Source organism: Lemur catta, chromosome 16, assembly GCF_020740605.2.
Source record: "Lemur catta isolate mLemCat1 chromosome 16, mLemCat1.pri, whole genome shotgun sequence".
Lineage (NCBI taxonomy): Eukaryota > Metazoa > Chordata > Mammalia > Primates > Lemuridae > Lemur > Lemur catta.
In genome coordinates this window covers 19,257,044-19,278,268 of record NC_059143.1, presented here as the reverse complement: position 1 = coordinate 19,278,268, position 21,225 = coordinate 19,257,044, and the positions used below count along the sequence as shown (strand labels likewise).

Genomic DNA, 21,225 nt, shown 5'->3' with positions numbered 1-21,225 from the left:
AATTATGTTGATTTCCAGAATCTTTTGAAACTCCACAGGAAGGTCTACAAATTTTTATTTTTTAGAAAGGAACAATGAAAATCTTATTTTTATATCATGAATAGTAATCAAAATTAGCCAGAGATAACCTGAAATGCTCAAATAAAATTTATGTGCCTCAAAGTAGCTAATTTTCCTTCACTTATTCGGTTAATAGCAACTCAGGATCCTTTCCACTACTGCCAGGGAAGCTAGGGAACTGACAGCACAAATGAGAAGATAGAGCCATGACGGGAAGATCTGTGGCCAATGCATTGGAAGGCCAAACAATCACAAATAACTGCACCACCAGCACATATAAGTGTGCATTTGTGAACATGTGTGTGGTGAGAGAGTGAGACTCCAACACAGTATCAGCATTTCATCAAAGATTTTGTTTAAATGAAGACATACCGTATGCATTACTTATATTGCTGCCTCGTGTCAAAAGAATTTAAGGCAGGAAGATGAAATTTTAAAAATCCCCAAAATGCTAGATTATCATTCTTATGTCCTAAAATGAATGTATAGCTCTGCTTTAGAGTCTAACACAACAATAACATATTTGTTAAGACTTTAACTCACTTTTGCTGTGCCTGATCTTTTCCAAGGATTTAGAAGACATTTCTTTAGAAAACTGAAAGTATCCTTTCAATTATACTTTTCCTAAATTTTGTAATAACAGTTGTCATGTAAATCATAGTTTTTATAGTGTCCCGCCTTTTAAACTTACCAGAAAAATTATTATTGAAAATTATTAACAATATTGAATTTTCCTAACTTTCCCTTCCATACTAACTCAATTGACCTTAGAAAGTAAGAAAAACAATTAGATGAGAAAAATAAAAGCAGCAGTATGAATAAACTATATATTTTTTGCTATACTGTATAACGTTAGGCACAAAAACTGAGGTAGATCATATGCATGTCTGTTCTAATCGCCAGTCTCATCTCACTAGGTGCTAGTCAGGATTCTAGAGACTTGTTTTTCCTCAATGTCAACTTCACTTCTTCAACATCCTTTCTTATCCTACTATGGCATGTTTTCTTCCTGAGTTCCTCACTAGGCCTACCAGTTGGCCACAAGACTCTGATCCCTGTGAGTTTATTCTACATCTGATGGTACTAATATAGGATCTCGTCATTGTGAACTCTACAGATGCTTTTTGCTGCTGTTGCAGGAGTGAAGAGGAGAGTGAAAATGTGTTAAGCTCTTCTGAGCACTTGACACACATTATTCATTCAGTCTTCGCAGCAACACTGTGAAATAAATTTTATTTTCATCCACATCTCCCGTGGCTGAGAGAGGTTAAATAACTTGCCCAAGGTTGCACAACTAATGAGTGCCAAAGCTCGGACTTGAACTCAGGTCTGTGGATGCTAACGTCCATGCTACAGGGTCAAACTAAGGGTGAAGCCAGATGGCCCACTGCCTGGGGATGCCAAGCTATAAAAAGCACGGAACATTCCTGGAGTAAGTCAATAATGTGTTGTCAGTGCGCTCAGGTTTTCATACACAAATCTTCACGTAGTTATGAACTGATTGCACTGTGTCTGGACCAGACTGCTCCTAGCAGTGGAAACAACACTCCCACCAGCACCAGGACCTGTTACTTCAGAAGAGTATTTTTGTGAAACATTCTTCAGGGTGCACAATGCAGCTTCGGGCCATGACTTATTAAGAAGGTGACACTCACATGAAGTTCATAGTCTGTTGTTCTCAGTCAGCTAAAATTCTAAACCCAGATAATCCCAGACCAGTGCTGGTGATTGGGACTGCATGATGTCTCATATTAAGTTGTAAATAATTTTAATAGCTTCCCAAGAAGCTGTTTACTTTGGACAACTGCAAATAATGAAGGAAAGCGATAGATCATGATTCTGAACATAAAAAAGAGGGGCGCCTCTTATTTCCTCGTCTAAGGCTTCCGCCATCTTGACCTGGCCTTACTTCTGGCCATGAGGCAAAAAGACCTCCCAGATTCTGTCCTTTCCCCATGCCTTTGTGTGTCGTATCACCTCTTCCTCATCTTAGTTGCTTCATGCTCCCTTCTTACGCTCGACTGTGAAATGCAGGGTCAATCCTGCCTGTTTCCTCTATCCTTGTCCTGAAAGGGCTCAGCGCAAAGCCACTCCTTCTCCAACACAGTGCTTTCCATCCTTTTCCACATCGTGGAAGATAGAACATGGTGGTATTTGTGTGGCACACACAGTAAGCAGACACGGCTGCTGGAGGTGGGAGGGTAATGAGCTGCGAGACTCGGGCTGCCCCAGGCCCTGACTGACAGTCCCAGGAGCTGGGGACACCTGTTTACTACTCACACTCTACTCTCCGAGAAGCTCTGCCATGAGGAACACTAACTTCTCCATTACTGTCATCTGGCCTAGCTCTGATTTTCTCAGTGATTACAAATGCATCAAGAAAATAAAACGATATAAGTACCGTGCACTAAATGGGAAAAGAAATTTGAAACATACAATGATCATATTTGTTTCTGGAGAGAAAAAAAGAAAAATTCTCCCGTCTTCCTGCTTATACTCCCATGAATGCATAACTGTCCTTTGCTAAGGTGTCCACCATGCGACTCTCTCAGCACCCTGTCTGGGACAGGTGCCAATAGACCAAAGCAGAGGCTGCCTGTCCTTACCTGGGCACCAGTCTAGTAACCCAATGGGTGGTTGAGGATGAACATACATTTCATGTAACCAATATCTTGTTTAAGGTTGTCAACTGAAAGTTACAAGAAAAGAGCTGTCTCTGAAAACATCCACAAATTATTGTACTAATTTCTCAGTGGCTAGGTTAAATGTAAGCAAAGAATGAATCTATTAAGCAGATGATAATGGATTTAGATTTGGTCTCTAATTATTACTAAGCTTTAGAACTTTAGTAAGTGCTGTCTAACTTGTGTTTGCTACATCAGGGTCTCCATTTTGCTTCTCTTTTCCTATGTTAAATGAAGTTTATGGTTTCTCTCTAAATTTATCCAAAATTGTCTTCATATAAACTAGGACTTTGCTTCTCTGGCTGCAAATATTTACGTTACACAGTCACTTTCCCTTTCCTTCCCAAGGGTGTGGTAAGTAAAAGAGATAATGCATCTAAAAAATAATGATTACATTTATTGAGCACTTACTATGTGCCAGGCACAGCTCTAAGTATAATACACGCATTATCTCATTTAGTCCTCATGAAAACCTCATGAGGTAGGGAGTATTCTGATAATTTCCATTTTAGAAGACAAAATCAAGGTTTAGAGATGCTAAAAAAATTGCCTGAAGTCAGGTGGCCGGTGAATAGAGTTCGTACAGGAACCCCTGTCTGTCTGACACCCAAGTCTGTGCTGTTAATCACTGTATTCTACTGCTATGGGATATTTTTTAGGTTGAAATAGATGTTTGCTTTTGGAGAGACACATAAAGCATTGTTTCACTTAAAAAAAAAAATACTCTTTAAAAATACAAGCCTGAATCTGTGCTACCCAGCACCTCTGTGAAGTGTTTCCGTTTGAACAGATGGGGGAGCTTGCCGGTAGGTAATCTTTTCATTCTCTGTGTTCTTAAAAATAGACCCAATGGCTCAGTAATAAGCACCAACATTAGCTTTTGCTACTAATCCTGGTGATGACTTACGGGATGCAGAGTTCTAGAAGTTTGGAGGTACAGCCAAGCTTAACTGAAAGTGTGCATCTAGAAGAAAAGATGCAGAAGTAGCCCATGGTCTGTGGTATTCCACGTGGTCTATGGTGCAATGTTTTGGCAGCACAAGATTTATCAAATACTTAGTAGAAGGCAGTTTGAGACAGCGGAAAGAATACTGTTTAGAAACATACCAACTTGGGTTCAAATCTGGCCCCAGGAAGGAAGGATTTTTTGTTTATTTCATCCCCAATACAGTGCCTGGCACCTAATATGCCCTCAATATTTGCTGAATGAATGTGCAAATTAATAACACCGAATCCTCAATTTTCTCATCTATGTGGTGGGTATTTCTCAGAAAACATCAGCCTTAAAGTTTCAAACAAACAAAAGTCTTATAATTATAAAACCAATTATTATTTTTTTTTTGTCGCTATCCCCATCTCATGAATGATTTCTAGAAGTCTTCGGTTTGTTCTACCTGACTCATAAACACAATACCACCCACCATCTACCTGCCATCTGCCAATTTTTTCCCCACTAACACCAGATACCTGTAGAGATACTTCCTGCAGTGGCCTTGGATCTCAGTACCCAGGTGATGCTGTGGTCCTTAAACTCTGTCTGTGCCCAGCGGGGCTGCAGCTGCCCCCAGCCCAAGCCACCATCTATTGGTACAAGTCCAAAAGGAAACAGAAGTCACACTCAGGTTGAGATATGTTAAAGAGGGAGTATTTAGGAGGGGGCTGTTTCCAAAATACGGGGTAGGAGTGGAGGGAGCAGAGCACAGAAGGTGATGTAGTAACACCAGGTTAGTAGCAGAAGAGTTGTCATCACCCCAGCTGGGAGAGAAGAGGGACGTGGGGACTGGGGGACAGTTGTGGGCTCTGGAAAGGGAGAATTCTGTAGGAGTGTGTCTCAATTGAAATGGTAGTACCTTTGAGAAATTGTTCCTGTGACCCTGTGTTCTTACTGTGCCTGGCCGTATTCCTGTGACAACTGTCACACACTGAAGTTGTTCTGCTTGTCTCCCTGCTGGACTGTGAGGAGGTACTGATTATATCCTTTCATCTTTGTGTTCCCAGTATCCAGCCCAAAACCAACACAAAGTAGACTTTCAAACTACGAGTCTCCAATGGTTGGACAAGCGGATAGATGAATGAATGAATTGAATGCCTGTCCTAACATGCAAAGAAGAAAAGGCATATTCAAAGCCTCAGGCATGCCTTATTATCCAAACAGAAATATCACTGTCTTTCCACTGATGCAGTACACTTTCCTAATAAAAAGTTTTGGAACAAAAACAAAAACAAAAACAAAAACAGATGTGTTTAAATTAAAAGTGAATATCCCACCAAGCCCTACATATAACAAAGTGTTGAAGTGTATCTCTTCTGACTTTATATATAATTCTGTGTACTTTTGAAAACATACTAATTATACACAATGGTTCTGAGAATACAATGTGGATATTGTTCTATAGCATTACATACAGATTGGATCTTATTATTATTTGTAATAGCTGCACAGAGTTATGCCTTTCCAAGCATGATACTGAGAGCAGGAACCAGAAAAGAAATGATGCAGGTTCAAAAGCGAAGGTGTTGAGCTCCCCACTGCCCAGCTATGTGATCCTGGGCACGCTGATGTCAGTGAGCTTCAGTCTTCAACATCGGCAGTTGACGTATCTCACAAGAGTGCTGGGAGGGCTGAGTGTATAATGCATCCGATGTGCCTAGCATAATAATACCAGCATATCGTAAGTGCTCACCGAGTACTGGTCATTGCTATTATTATTTCAGCCTTTTATTACCTAAACATTGTAAACAAGTAAAAGCAAATGACAAATTAGGACAAATATTCATAAAATATATGACAGGCAAAAATTATTATTACTAAGAGAAAGAGAATACTGTATTAGGAAAGTGACCCAGGGAGATGACTTAAAGATATACCGGTGCCCTATAAGCATATAAAAATGTTCGATCTCTCCAATAAAAAATAAAACAAAGTCAAAACAATAGGATGGCGTAAACAGCGTGTTTCCTTAAAAACTGGCACTTTTTAATAAAATTTAGAGTTAACAGAAGTGCTGGGAAATAGGCATTTAGTAATATTAATAGTATTAGAATTGCAAATTTAGTAAAACACTTTAATCCATCAATTCCACTTCCAGGAATTTATGCTAAGGAAGAGTAATGAATGTGCTCAAAGTCTTATTCATGTGCACGTACAGTATGGTATATGATAGGGTACCCTTTTCCCCAAAATACAGTAAATAACTTAAACATCTCTAAAAGAATTAAAGAAGTTTGGGTTAAAAAAAAAACACTATGTAGCCATTCAATACAACATAGATTGAAAATATTTAATGGCATGCAAAGATTATTTAAGTGAACCAAAAGGTTTTTAAAGCTATAATCCCACCTTTGAAAAGTAAAAATAAAATATCTGAAATGGTGACCACAAATGTTACAGGCCATATCTAATGGTGCTAGGATCACAACTAGTTGTTGTTTAATTCTTTTATCTGTATTTTCTAAATTCTTCACAACAAACAAACACATATTAATGTAGGAATAATAAAATAAGACAATAAAGTTTTTTTTAAACACCGCCATGGTAAAGATATGTTTATGTTGCATTTTCATTTCTTTGAAATTCGAACTTCATTATACACATAACACAACTCATTGTAGAAAACTAGAAAGTACAGAGAAACAGGGAAAAAAATTACCCATGAATCCAATACCCGGAGAGTCATAATGTTTGCCATTAAAAAATATACATTTTAATAAAAATAGGTATATGAGATGCATACTGTTTTGTAACTTAATTTTTCATTAAATGTATCTATGTCATCATTTTCAGCTGGCTACGTAAGTCACACTGGACGATTCTGCTGTGACTTCTCCAGCCAGTCCTCTGCTGAGGTTATTCTCAGGTTTGCATCTTCCCAGCCCGGAGGACGCATGCAGGCTCAGCTTTGTGTACGACCCTCCAGGTTCCCTTAGAATAAGTCCCTGGAGGGGAATTCATGCCCCATTTTTCGCTCTTTCTTAGGCCTTTTTGTTGGATAAACAGAAATTGAGTAAGGCGATTGAAATCTGAGTAATGGCAGTAAACCAAACTCAGACCCCTCACTGACAGAAATTCCTTCAAACTTCTGCTGGTAGAAATTGGAGTAAATGCTACAGTCGTATAACTCTAACGATCTATCGTTCTGAGGAAAATTCATTACAACTGTGAGCTTTCTGCTCCCCTGCAGCTGCCAGCTCTCAGACACAACGTGATCCTCACCTGGAATCGCTCTATTTCCAAAATCTGAAGCTCAGAGATTCCAGTCTCTGACAACATCTGGCTGCTATTATTCTCTGGACATTTCTCATGCATCTAACTGTTCTTTGACTTCATAGGTATCTCTAGGCCTTTTAGCCAGCCAGTCCTGCATTCCCTCTGTCTCTGGCCACCTTCTGCCTCAGTCTTGTCCGGGCCTTCACGGTCCATCATCAGAGCTCCCCTTCTTCGGGGCCACTGAACCGCTTGCACCCTGGTATTTTCACATCACCTGCCTAGAAAAATGGAGAAATTACACCACCAGGCTGATGGGTCCCACTGTCAAATCTGGATGTTGGGTATACTCATTGCTACTAGCGTGTTTGTTTTTCTAAATGCTGACTTCATATTAATATTTTCAATTGAGATTCAGAATTCCTGTTTTTCTCACTTCTCTTTTACACTGAAAATTTTATCTTCCAATAATATTACTATATTTACTTATTTCTTTTATCCTACAATATACTTAAAGCGGTCGCAAAATTATAATGCCTGTATTACTACTGACAATAAATCTACTGAGTGATGCTTATAATGTCTTTACAGTACTTTCTGTTCTTGGAGTATAAAACATACAGGTCAATAAAGTACTGAGTTCACAGTTACTTGAAAATTTTGGGGGGTATTGTTTTCTTATCAGTGTATTAGAAAGTTAGGTTCATTTGTTTCTGTTTGTGTTCAATTTTAAAATTTTCCTTTTTATTTAATTTTATATTTTGAACTACATAAAGTATTTACATAGTTCAAAAGTTACAACAATACAAAAGGTATCCTAAAAGAAATATCACTTCTAAACAAGATCCTGTCCACTCTGTCCATTTGTACACTTCCCCATAAATAACGTCTCTCTCTTTTCTTATTGCAAACATAGCTATATAGACATATACATATCCTTATTTCAGTGAGATTAACCTTACTCTTTTTTTAATAACTAAATACTCTAGGCCTCCACTGAGTGGATATATTTATAGTTGCTTCTAATGGGTTGTCTCCAGTCTTTCATTATTACTTGTAATGCTGTAATGAATAACCATGTGCATATTTTTGTTTTTATATCATGGAGGTGTATCTTCAGGGTAAACTAGAAATAGCAGTCAAAGGGCAAATTTGTTCATAAGTAATTTTACTGGATATTGATGAATTCTCCTCTTAAGGGGTTGCACTTCTAGCCCCAGCAATGTAAGAGTGGATCCCTCCCCACTTCTTCATTTCCTTGATATTCATCACATGACACCCTTGGTAAATTTCTTATCCTTCTGGACACTCTTCTCCTTCGTCTTTCTGAACTCCTCTTTCTCTGATCACACCTCAGTTCTATTTCTTCTCACCTTATCCATTCTCCCTGAGGAATATTATTCATTGTCCATCTCAATTAACACCAGCCCTCTGATAACTTCTGCGCCTGCATCTGTAGTCTACATGGTTCCCTGGAGTTTCAGACTCATGTATTCATCTGCCTGCTCAACATTTCCATCTTAGATGTCCTGTAGGCATTGAAACCATGAATGAAATAGAACCCCCTAACTAACCTTCTAGAACTGCTCCTTGGATGGCACCACCATCCAGGTAGACATCAAACTTCCAACCTGCTGGTTGTCACAATTCCTCCCTTTTACTTACCCATCAAGCAGCCAGTTTTACCTCCTTCACGTCTCTGGAATGGGTCTGTCCTCTACATCCTAACACCACTTGCTCTCTCTCAGGGCCTCCTCAGTGGTCCTGGAGAGCACTCAGGTGGTCTTCTAGCTTGTTCTTTGCCTCTACCCCAGTCCTTCTGAAAATCATCTCAACACAACCGCTGTAGTGAGATTTTTATAGATTTCTAAGTTCTACATTGCTTAGAGTGAAGAGCATTGAATTTACTTTTTATAATCACTACTGAATAGCTAATCAACAAAACTGATCTAGATGCCATACCCGCCCTGATTTATGTGGAAGAAACCTTAGATATCCATTTAAAATGAAAAATGGTCTTCATAGTCTGCCTTCTGAAATGGTCCCTTCCCAGGTCATTATTTTTACAGAGGAAGCACGACATATCTGCTTATTTGAACCAGCATCATGTTCTTGTGACTAGTTTTTTACATAGCAAAGATTTCCTAGCAGAGGAAAAAGAAAATTCCTTATATAAGTAGTAAATTTAGTCAAGTCAAGGAGAAAGGATTTTCTAGTTAAGATCACGATTGGTGATTCAAACTACCAAAAAAAAAAATTAACCATAACTTGGTTAAGAGAGAAAGATGGCTTGAGCAATTCAGTGAGAGGAGATAAATCACCATCTTGAATTCTTGGATGTATTTAAATGTAATGAGAATTGCAGCGAGGTAAGCATTCATTATAGCACTCTTGTGAAATTGGTATTATTTGCCTATAGCATAAAATCCCAAAGGTGTATGTCCTCTGTTCTTTTGAGGAAAAAAAGAAGAATTAGAGATTTTAAAATAGAAAATCATATAACAATTCATGTATAGAATAGTTTATTACTTCATGGGTTTAGGTTACTTCTTCAAGTTATTACTTTCATAGCAATAATCAAATTTTATCAAAAGTGTATATTTCCCAAATAGAAGGAAAAAAAATGAAAGAAAATTTTTCTGTCACCATTGCAAATCAGACTAGTCAACTCATTTTCTTGCAAAGTAAAATAACAGTGAGCTTCAAAAAACAAAAATCTTTATTTATAAAAAGTGAGAAGCTAGGAATCAACCTTGATTCCAATGAATATAAACTGATTTCCCCCTAATTAATATTAATGATGTAAAATAAATAAGAATTTGGTTAAAGAAGAATTCTCTCTATGTTACAACCATAGATTATATCCAACTTTGCCATTTCTACCCTTTTGGGGCTGTTTTTTAAAAAAAAGCTAAAAATTAACAGAATTGATTTTATGATACCCTCCAACCCTGCAAAACCAACCTCCCACCACCCACAAAAGGAATTAGAATTACACTCAGGACTTCTGAAATGTAAAACAAGCAAACAAAAGGAAAAATGCCCCAAATGCCAAAAAAGATGCAAAAAAATAAAAAATAGGAAGATTATATAAAAGTATCAAAATTATAAGTCTACCTCTGCTGTTGGGATTGTACAGGAAAATATCTCAGAGGTTGATCTTGGGAAAATGGTGCCACATGGAGCCACCTAAGAGCTTTCTGTTTACATGTGGTCTCTGCTGCCTGAACCACAGCCCACTACATGCCACAGGGTTACCCACTAATATAGAGGGACTGGTGAAAAAGGCACACCCTTTGATTTTTCTCTACAGAACCTTAATCTACACTATCCAAACAAACTCTCTGGAGGTATGTTTATATCGTGTAGAAAGAGCTGGGAAACTAATGATAGCCATGCATGAACAATCCTTTCAGCTAGTCTAGCCTTAAGTGGATGACTGTCGATGTATGGAAAAGAGATAATTGAAAAAAACATCCATATTTACTGTCTGTAGTCCCTAGTACTCTGAAAGTTAGCAAGTTAGCTGAGAAGAAAAAATAGCTGTCCCATTTAGCTAGTGGGGGTTTTTTGGGGGGGTTGCTGGTTTTTTGTTTGTTTGTTTGTTTGTTTCTGGGAAAAAGTACCTTGCTTGAATTTTTAGGGGAAAAAATGGCACTCCATTTTAAAAATCGATTTGATTAAAAAAAATAGAACAAGAGCTAGAATAGAATTTCTCATCACTTTCTAAGGATAAAAGCAGGGAGCAATGGGAAACTGACTTTTAGTAAGAATATGGATTCAGCTATAAGAGATCATGAGCTCCAGAGTCTATTGCTGATTGACTGTGTGATTTAGTTTCCCTGACTGTATACTAAGGCTTTGAGTGGTCACTAGAGACAATTAGAAGCTGAGAGTACTTGGGATCTGCAAACTTAATAAGAAATTAATAAAACTCAAGAGTTCGGGAGAATGTAATGGATACAAAGGAAAGAAAATGAATTTAATGCTAGGTGCCATATTCACCCTGAGAAGTATAAAAGTTAAAACAGAGACTGTAGACACCTTTCTTCTCAAGCCTTGTTTTGCATGAGAATTGGAGCCGGTTCACTAGGGAGGCCCTAGCCCAGTAGTTCTCCAAGCCCCTGCTGCCTTTGTGTCACCTGGTTTCCCCCACTCAGTGATGGAAGATTCTTTCTCCTGTGCAGCTTGCCAGTCTGGGGAATGGAGACCAAGAACAGAATTTGGATTAATGTCTGTGCATATACACCTTGAGGCAAAAATAAGATTCCAAGCACTTTAATTTTTATTTATTTGGCTAAGTTAAAGTTCTTGACTATTTGTTAATCACTTCAAATTTGGCTTTTTTAATTTTTTGACATTAAAATATATATTATTATTTCTAGTTCTCTTCCATACTCCTTGGTCATTCCAGAATAGCATACATTGCCGTCTTGAAATTTGTTCTCATCCTCTTTAACCACATTCAGAATTGGCATCCCTCTGGATTTCAAACAATTTGGTTTTGTTTTCCTTAGCTTGGGCATTCTGTGATATAAGGGAAAGAGAACTAGACCGAGAATCATTACTGATGCCAGGTACTGTAGCAAGCCCTTTACATATGTGAACTTTGTGAATCATCAGAAATGATTCTATAAGTTTGTTTGTTAGCCTTATTTCACAGATGAGGAAGGTGAGAAGTTGTTACTTGTCCAAGACCATCCAGACAGGGAGTAGGGAAAATGGGATTCAAACCCAGACATGTGGATTGCTTGGTCCCCAATCTTGATGATTGCAGGAACCAGTGTTCCCAACTCAGCTCTGCCCTTAATTGGGTTGTTGTCCTCAAGTAAGTTCCAAACATCCATCAGCCTCAGTTTATAAAATAAGAAAATTGGCCTAATTCTCTTCTGCTAAATCTTGCAGTTGCCTTTTAACTCCACAACCAGTGAGAACGTAAGCTGTCGCACCAAACTTCAAATTTGCTAGTTCCTGAGACAAATCCTTGTGGTAGCTTAGAGAAGGTGTCTCTCCTTATTCAATATGGATGATGTAAAATTTGCATTCTGTTATCTAAGATGTCATCAAATTATTCAAATATAAATAAAATACAACTGTTTTCCAAAGTTTTAATCTTAATATTTATTTCCCTTTTAATACTTCAACTTGAGAGTCTTCTACGCTATTGTCTCCCCTATCGTCTCTCTGCAGAAGATTGCCTGATACTTACCTCTGACTTTTTCCAGAGCTGTATTTCTGCCTCCAGGATGTTAAACTGAACAAATGCCAGACGGAGTTTATCATCCCACCTCCACTGTTACTCACCAGGTTTACTTCTTTAAATTGGACCTATTTCCTTATTCCCATCTTTGCATTAAGAGCACCTTCTCCCAAGTAACCAAGTTTAAAATCTTGCTCTTCCTTTATTCCTTTCTGTCCCACTACTTCTTTCATCAGCCTTGTCAAGTCCATTCTACTCACAAAGTGTGTCTCACATTCATACTCTTCCATCTCCTTACCAGGCAGGGTCCCCCATCCTCAAGAAAAGGCATTGTTGGATGGATCCTCCTAAAACACCATTTGGATCACTCCCTGGCTCAAAATTATTCAAGGACTCCCTTACCGAATGCATGTCAAACATCTTTCCTTAAGTATTTAGAGTCATCTATGATATTGGTCCATGATACACTTGTGGCTTTATCTATTACTTGCTAATATACAGACCACACTTAAGTCCAATAGGACTATTTATTACTCTTTAGACACTCATTTTCTGGTTTTGTATATTTGCTTATGCTCTTCCTGCTGGGCAAAATACAGTTCTAATCCGTATCTATTAATATGGAATATTAATGTGCCAGATAAAATGTTGTCACTTCTAGGAAGCCTCCCAGGTTTCTAAACCAAACATGACCTCTTCCTCTCTTTTCTATTTGTGCCAATCCTATGGAAATTTTCAATCCCCTTCATACGTTTTAGAGTCAAAGAATGTAAGCAACTAGAAGTAAATTTAGTATTTACAACCTCATCGTTATGCACTAAAGACAAAGCAAAAACCAGAGAGGTAAAATAATTTGCCAAATATCATATAGCTTGACAGTGGCAAAGTTAAGACTAGAAAAGTCTAAAAGTGACTGTATCTTAGTCCATCTTCTGCTGCTACACAGAATACCACAGACTAGATAATTTATAAAAGAAAAACATACGTTTCTCACAGTTCTGGAGGCTGGAAATTCCAAGAGCATGGGTCTGGTGTCTGTCAAGGGTCATACCATGGTAGAGGGCAAGAGTGCATGTAACAGAGAGAGCAAACCCAGCTGGACTCATCCTTTTTATCAGGAACCCATTTCCGTGATAATGGCATTAATTGAAGAGGTGATCTAATCACTTCTTAAAGGCCCCACTGTTGCATTGACAACTGTTTCGATATGAGTTTTAGAGGGGACATTCAAATCATAGCAGATTCCATCAACAGTTTAAATATAATTTGCATCTGAATTTGCAATTTACTAATAAATATCTTACAGCTCCATGATTTGGCGTTGTTATTTTTGTGTGTGTGAGCTCATCTTGTTTCCTCTGCTTTACTTCCGTACCCCTAGAGAACCTAACATATTACCTTGTCCAGAATAGACACTCATAAAAATATTATTGTAGGATCAAATTAACAAGTTTTGCTAAAGTCAAAGCATCTCCAGGTTTGGGGGCAATCTGAAACATCTTTGGCCTGAAAACTATGGCAGGTGAGAGCTCATCTCTACCTTTATCTACTTAAGCAATGTTTTTTGGTGGGTTCAAGCTACGTATTTAAGCTCATAAAAGCTTAAAACTTGAATTAAAAGCTCCAAATATGTTTCTAGGCCAGCATTAATGCATCTGTCTCTTGGACTAAATTAATTCTTGTGATTCCACATTGTTAACTCAAATTTTAATTATTTAACTGTTATCGAACCATCACTGTAGCCAACTCACACACTTTTGGAATGAATTAGGAAATAAGTAATCAGCAATTTAATTTTTCACCTCCTAATCATAAAATGTACCCAGGTACTTTTCTGCCCCTCTTTCTCACAGGTGTGGCAATGTGCACACACGCATGCCCACATGGCACAACTCCCCACAGACACGCACAGTCCACTGGCACCACAGCTATCTTTGAAAAATGGAAAACTGCAGCTCCCAAGGGAAGTTCTCTGACGGTGGTGAGAATGAAGTCATTTATTATCATGACAATGATAATTGTTATTACTATTGTCATTATTATTTAAAGTCCAGATTTGATGGCTGGCTTTTTCTGCAGTAGAGTTATAAACCATGAATACAGATTTTAAAAAATAAGAGATCAAAGTAGTAGCTGTATATGATATCTAAAAATCCCTGTTTCTAAATAGCTGTCAGTAGGGGATAAAAAGCAATTGATGATAGCTCTCTTTGGGACAAAAGTGCCACAATAACATGTCTGTACTATCTGTATTAGTACCTGGTCTTCTTAGCCATTTGTCACAGAAACAGACTGACTTCAACCAACAGTTTACATCAAACTCATTTTCTAGACAAAGAAACTGGGGCTTGACAGGGAATGAAGCATTGGATCAGGGAGAGAGCAGTCTGAGCTCCGTAATTCACTTAGCCCCTGGGTTCCTGCACCCCTCATCCTTTTCATTCTCAGTGTTTCGGGGCATTGTTCCTTCAGTCTGCACTGAGTTGGTTGGAGGTAGGCACCGCAGGTTTGATTGATACAGCAATTTGCATCTCAAGGCACCGCTCGATAAATACAGCACAATGAAAGGCTACTCTCTCACCAGCCAATTTCCCCCCCTGGGCTGACTTTAGAAGCTCATTGATGTCACTTCCTTCCTCAGTCAGCAAGTGAATTTTCTTTAATTCTCAAGACCAGCTGTCCATGCTGTCAACAGAAAGTTATTAAAATTCCTTTAAAGTGAATAAAAATAGCCTAAAAGCAAATGTACTTGGAAACAGGAAAGAATCAGTATGCAAAGTCCACAAACCTCTGAGCAAAATAATGTTGATCCAACCAGAGATTTCAAACATTGTATATTCAAGATGCTAGAGAAAAAAAATAATTAAAAGATGCTAAACCCCATACTCCTTAATCTTTTATTAGCAAAGGCTTATATAGTTAAAATTTATCCCCCTAAATTCCATTCCCCCTTTTCTAATATCATTTGAATAAATTTGGGAATGAGTTAGGTTTTTTTTTTTTTCCCCTTAGGTGGGATTCCCTTCTTTTTTTCTTGCATGGGCCAGAGAACATTCACATCTTCACCAGGCTGAGACCATCTATAAGCAGGAGTAAAACATTATCATTAGCAGCAATCATAACCATGAGGGCCACAAAATAAATAATAATATAATTAAATGCTTTAATGTATTAGAGTTTTAATAGCTCAAGGGAAGAGATTTTTTTTCTCATATTTAAATGGCTGTAATTCACGGAAATGATCTATCTGATTCCTGAGTTCCCCTGATCCTCAACTGACTGCCTGGCCTCAGTCACTGGAGCACTACCTTGTTACCTTCTGAATCAGCCTCTGTCTTATCCCTCAGTTTCCCAGCAACTGAGCTTCTACCTCATTGCCTGAGTTGTACATGACCTGGTACCCAAGTCCCTCCGAAGCATGGATATGTTCCTTGCCACTTGTATCACCAGTAGTCATCTGCCTCTTCCACTTTTGGACAGATGCCCTGAATGCTGGGCACCCTCTGACCTTTTGCCAAGGACATTTGTATCCAACCTGTCTTGTCATCCCAAGACACAGCCCAGGTTTGTGGCTTGGGCCCCTCTCCATCACTTGGGCTCTCGGGTTCAGGCTGTGTGGCTGCTGCTCTCCCTACCACCACCGAAGGCGTCCTAGTTGCACATACTGCACAATGCAATTAAAAAGAAGCCTATATGTTTATTCATGGTAGCTGCGCCAAGAAACCTTATTTTCATAAGAAGTAGTTTAGTGAAAGAAAATGGTGGAAATTTGGGTAAATTCAAACCTAAAAGGACAGTTATAATATTATTGATCTTCAGGAAAAGTGCAGATCATGACCTCCTAAGTTATCTAGAACTAACTCTCAATCCTTCACTTCAATTCCCACCATTCAGAACACTTACTGTGTACCTAATGCAGAACTGTGATGCTATAGATGTTGTATAAAATAGGAAAAAGAAAAGGGACCTTTGACATGACATAGTCCCTGACCTCAAGGAGTTTACATTATAGAACAGGAGGCAAGCAAAGTATGCAAACCTACAAATAAAATAATTGCAGGTTGTGATGAGTGCTAGGAGAGAAACAAATAATGAGCTGAGGTTAAGAATCACAAGAAGAGATGGGGAGACCAGGGAAGAACCTGGTCTTAATATTAAATGGAGACTTTAAAAAATATGAAAGAGCCAGCAGCACTGCATGGTTGGAGAGACAATAGCATGTGCAAAGGACCAGAGGCCAAAAGGACCAGTGAACAGAAGGCAGAAGTAGATGGAAGGTAGAAAGAGAGGGGAAACAGACAGCAAGGCGAGGGTGGAGAGGTGGGCAAGGAGCAGAGGGTGCAGGACATGCGAGACGGAGTAAGGAGTTTGGAGAGAGCTGGAGTGGAAGCAGGAAGACCCCAGAAGGCTACAGTTGTGATCCAGGGGAGAGACATTGATGGGGTCAACAGGGTAGTGACTGTGGGCAGGATGTCATGAATTATAGATACATCCTGAAGACACTGAGACACTGTCCTTCTGCCCATGGATTTCTTTGACCCTCCTCCAGGCACCATTATTGACCCCCTTGAGCCATTTCCCAGTCCCTCCTGCCATTTTCCCATTTTTCTGTGTGTTAGCATTTTTCTGAGGAGCAGATTCATAGCTGTTCTTAGATTCTCCAAGGGGCCTGTTACCTAAAGAGGTTAAGAATCACTGTTTTAAACTGTTTAGGCAACGAAAGAACTTCCCCTGGAGTTTCAGTCAGTTTGAGATGATTCATCAAACCACTTACTTACTATGGGAATGATTAGTGAGTCCCACTGCAGAGTTGGGGGAATTTGAGGCAGTTATCCTAGGATTATAAATCTTAAAGAAATGGGCCCCCTCCAGTGTTGGCAAGAGTGGGCTGGGATGTTCCTACAAGTTCCATTCCCAAGGCTCATGAATGGACAATGGTGTCTCAACACCACCATCATCATAAGATGAGCCAACAATGCCCACAACCTCCTTCTGCAGTTTATTCTGTTCCCATTTTTGATGACATGATGAGATTAAATTTTAAGGATTCCAGGGTAGCTATTTCTATGGTCCACTTAACCTACCACTCCAACAACCTTGTCAAATTTGAGCCCTGGTCACTTAATCTAAAAAAAAATAAAATAAAAGTAATATACTCTACTTTGCATGATTGTTCCAAAGTTATAAGGTCTGTGAAGTGTGTTGCATAAGGCCCAGTACAGAGCGGCGACATGGTAGCAGTGTGCTCTCCTCCCTGCCACTTGAGGAACGGCCAGAAAAGAGCATGAGAACTTGTTTGAATTAGTTTCCTACTACACAAATTTAGTGGCTTAAAACAACACAGATTTGTGGATCTTACAGTTCTGGAGGTCAAAAGTTCAGCCGGGTCTCCCTAGACTAAAATCGAGGTGTCGGCAAGGCTGTCTTCCTTCTGGAGGCTCTAGGGGGAAAGCCCATTTCCTCCCCTGTTCCAGCTTCTAGCGGCTGCTCGCAGTGCTGGGCTCACAGGACTTCTAGCAATAGCACACTCTGACTTCTGCTGCCATCGTCACGTTGCCTCCTCTCTGCCACTGACTCTCCTGCCCCTCTATTATAAGAACCCTTATGACGCCACTGGACATGTCCAGCTTTATCCAAGATAAGCTTCCCACCTCCAGATCCTTAATTGAGTCACATCTGCTACGTTCCTTTGTCATGTGAGGTACCATGTTCACAGGTTCCAGTGATTAGGATGTGGACATTTTCTGTCCACCATAACTGCCGTGTCAGCTTCTGTGACCTACAGATATCTTTGTGTTTTCATGAAATTCTGTTCCTTCTCCCATTGTATCTTTAATAGTGTCATCATTTACAAGTTCCCCTGGTTAAAAGTCTGATGGTTGTCCTGGCTTTCTGCTCCTGAACTTCCTATATCCCATCAATCTCCAGAACCAACCTCAGAAATGCCACCTGTGGCCAGGCACAGTGGCTCACGCCTGTAATCCCAGCACTTTGGGAAACCAAGGTGGGAGGATTTCTTGAGGACAAGAGTCTGAGACCAGCCTGAGTAACACAGCAAGACCCATCTCTTCAAAAAATTTAAAAATTAGCCTGCTGTGGTGTACACCTGTGGTCCTCGCTACTTGGGAGGCTGAGGCAGGAGGATCACCTGAGCCCAGGAGTTGGAGGCTGCAGTGAGCTATGATTATGCCACTGTACTTCAGCCTGGGCAACAGAGCAAGACTCTGTCTCTTAAAATAAAAAGAAAGAAAGAAAAAGAATGCCACCTGCTCCAGACATCCCTCCCTTCCTGCTCTCTCTGTCTAGGTTCACACTCTCATCCCTCCTGGCTGGGCACTACACATGCTCCGTGCTCTCTTTGGCACCCGCCTCCCCTTCCCCTTCAACTTATCTTGCTCAAGAATTGCTTTGGTCATTTTATCCCCTTTTGAAAAACTTTTGCTGGCCTCCCACTGCCTACAAAACCCCCAACCTCAGCCCAGTCAACAGCCTCTCAAAGCTGGAGTCTTGCCCTCCTCCCATACCCTGTACTCCCCACCTTCTAGAGTCCATACTTGTAGGGCATAAGCCCCTCAGAACTTCTCGCAATTCACCCAACACACCCCACTCTTGCCTGCCTCTGAGACTGTACTGATCTTGCCCCAGCCACCTGGAACGCCTCTCCCCCACCCTTTGCCTGCAAAGTCCTCACAAATCTGGGACAGGGTGGATATTCTTAACACTTTGTTTTAGGTGGGCAAACAAGCCAGACCATTAAGTAACTCACGCCAAATCAAACACCTAGTCATTGGCAGAGCTGTCATTAGATAGCAGGCTGTTCCTCTAGTCCATTTTCTGAAGTTCAATGGGCTATTAGGGTACAGATATTGGATTGTTTTGGCTGTTATTTTTCTCTTGAATTTCTCCAGATTTCCCTTGGTCCCTAAAGAAAGAAAAAAAAGGTTTTGTAGTGCTGGTGCCGCCCTGATACCCTGTCCAGTCTATTCTCTGGTTAACCAGAGCCAAGCAGTCTTTTAAAAATGTAAATCTGTGCAGGCCATTCTAATGCCCCTAGCCACACCCTGGCCTCAATCCTCTTAATGGCCAACTTCATGCTGCTCTTGAGATCATCATAAATCTCCCCAAAATGGTCCACCTGGGCTATGTACGTAAGGCTGTGTGTTTCCTGCCTTCCCGTCCTCCTTACCACTCCTTTCCTGCCATGCTGGCTCCCTTTCTAAGCCTTGGACCCACCAGGCTCCCTCCTGTTTGGGGGCCTTTGCACATGCTCTTCCTTCTACCTGAATGTTCTTCCCGCTCTTCTTGGCCAAATTAACTCCCTTATCACCTTTCAGATTTCAATTCAAATATCACTTCTTTGGGGAGCCAAAATTTGAATACTGGTGATCTAACTTAAAAGGCTGAGCTTTTCCCACAAGTCATGTTGCCTCTTCTTTAAACACTCTGCATATATTCTGACAAAACAAATCTAAAATTAAAACATATGAAGAGTATCTGATGGAGCATTGCCCTTAAAAACTGAAGGATGTGGTCCTTACCAAGATCAGCCCCAGACGTTTCCTGATGACAATGCGATCAAATAGCCCACTCAGAATACTGCCATCCTGTTTTCTTTGCTCCTTATATTTTTACTGTATCCCATGTGGCAACTAGCTGGGTACTGAATACTTAGTACAATTTTAAAGTATAGTTATTGTTTGTTGGTTAATTGGTAAGTTTCACTTATTACATCTTTTTTGAAAACAGTTTGGCAGTTTAAACAACTAAACATGCAACTATCATACAACCCAGCAATTTCACTCTTGGGCATTTATTCCAGAAATATGAAGGCTTATGTTCACATAAAAACCTGTAAACACCTGTTTATAGCAGCTTTATTCATAATAGCCAAAACCTAGAAACTACAGAGATACCCTTCACTGGGTGAATGGCTAAGCAAACTTTGGTACATCTATACCATAGAATACTACCCAGCAATAAAAAGGAACCAACTATTGATACACACAGCAACCTGAATGAATCTCCAGAGAACTATGTTTAGTGAAAAAAGCCAATTCCCAAAGGTCATATACTGTATGATTCCATTTATATATCATTCTTGACATGACAAAATGATAGAACAGCTTAGTGGTTGCCAGGAGTTAGGGAGGGCATTGGAGTGGGAGGGAAGAAATTTGGCTTATAGGGGGCAATAGGAAGGCTCCTTCCAGGAATGTTCTTTACTGTAACTGTAGTAATATCAACATCCTGGTTGTAATATTGTAATATAGTTTTTTAAGATGTTACCACTGAGGGAAACTGCGTAAAGGGTGCAGGGAATCTCTATGTATTATTTCTTATAACTGCAAGTGACTGTACAATTACCTCAATTAAAATTAAAGTTTATATTTTTAAAAAGGACATGTTTAATGAAGTATATGTAATACACTGAAGTGTTCACAAAAGCACAATAACAGTGGTGCCACAAAATTTCTTCTTTTCTGGTGTTTTGCTGTTGTTGTTATTTATTTACTATTACTAAAGATTTTTTTCCTTCTATTTAAGATGTATGTGACATTGCCCACTTTCAGACTATTTTCACAATGACTGAAGTTTATTATATTAGAATCCTTATTTTTTATGTCCCTCTGTTGCCTTTCATACATACTGAGTTTTTTTCCATCCTGACCAAGATGCCATTTATAGAATGGTTAGTTTGTACTTCAATCTCTGTCGGTAGCATAACAACAAAATATTATAATGTTTCCATCACTTCACAGGTAGGAGAAAAGTTTTTCCAAGTAGCACTACTGCCATCTTCCACCTCAAATCTCCTTATCTAGTTCTCAAGCTTCCATGGGGTCAATGTTAGTATTATGCTTCAACGGGTCATCGTTGTTTAGAAACCTTTGAATAGCTGTTCAAATTTTTCTTAAATCCTTTTCATCTCTTCATCATTTCTCTGCCAAAGTTTAATACATTCTGCTAGTATCACCCTTATTTGATTTCTACTCCACTTTCTGTTATCTTTGCCTAATACAGTTTATTTAGGCTTTGACTTTTTTCCCCCAATCATTGGAGTGATTCTAAATGTCCAC

The 21,225-nt window shown here is 39.4% G+C and overlaps 1 protein-coding gene across 2 annotated transcripts in view; it reads left to right on the top strand.

Annotated features, from left to right (window-relative positions):
* The window catches only part of CHST9 (carbohydrate sulfotransferase 9), a 237,415-nt gene that overhangs the window by 190,311 nt on the left and 25,879 nt on the right, over window positions 1–21,225 (top strand). The window lies entirely within an intron of this gene.